The sequence below is a fragment of the Galeopterus variegatus genome, unplaced genomic scaffold (assembly GCF_000696425.1).
Source record: "Galeopterus variegatus unplaced genomic scaffold, G_variegatus-3.0.2 Scaffold4775, whole genome shotgun sequence".
NCBI lineage: Eukaryota > Metazoa > Chordata > Mammalia > Dermoptera > Cynocephalidae > Galeopterus > Galeopterus variegatus.
In genome coordinates, this window is record NW_007730886.1 from 57,253 (window position 1) to 57,881 (window position 629).

Here is a 629-nt window from a genome sequence, read left to right on the forward strand (position 1 = left end):
GGCCTACCCTTCTGTGGTAGGCTGCATAAGGGCCCCCCAAATTGTCTACTTTCTGATTCCTGGAATCTATAAATTTGTTATGTTACATAGCATGTAACATAAAGCATGAAGCATGAAGATCCATAACCTTCATCATGCCCAAATATGATGAAAGTTATGGATCATGAGATGGGAAGATTGTTTTCCATTATTTGAACCTACTCTAATCACATGAGTCTTTACAAGAGAAAAATCTTTCTCAGTTGGAGTCAGTCAGAGAGAGGCAATGTGATAACTCCATCCCTCACTTCTCATTTGAAGATGAAGAAAGCAAACTATGAGCCAATGAAAGGAGGGTTGCATCTGAATGCTGACAGCCCTCAGCTGACAGTCAGCAAGGAAACAGGACCTCAGTCCTACAACTGCAAGGAACTGAATTCTGCCAACAGCCTGATTAAGCAATGAAGCAGATTCTTCCCCAGAGCCTTGAAGATCAAAGTATGCTATTCCAAAATATGTCATTTTGGCATAAGGATTATTTTGAGCCAAAGGCATTTGGTATTCAACAGATGCAGAAGGAAGGCTTCCTGGAGTTTCCCTTATGTGACAAAAAGTGGAAGCGTCTGAGAAATGCGGATTGCCATAAATCT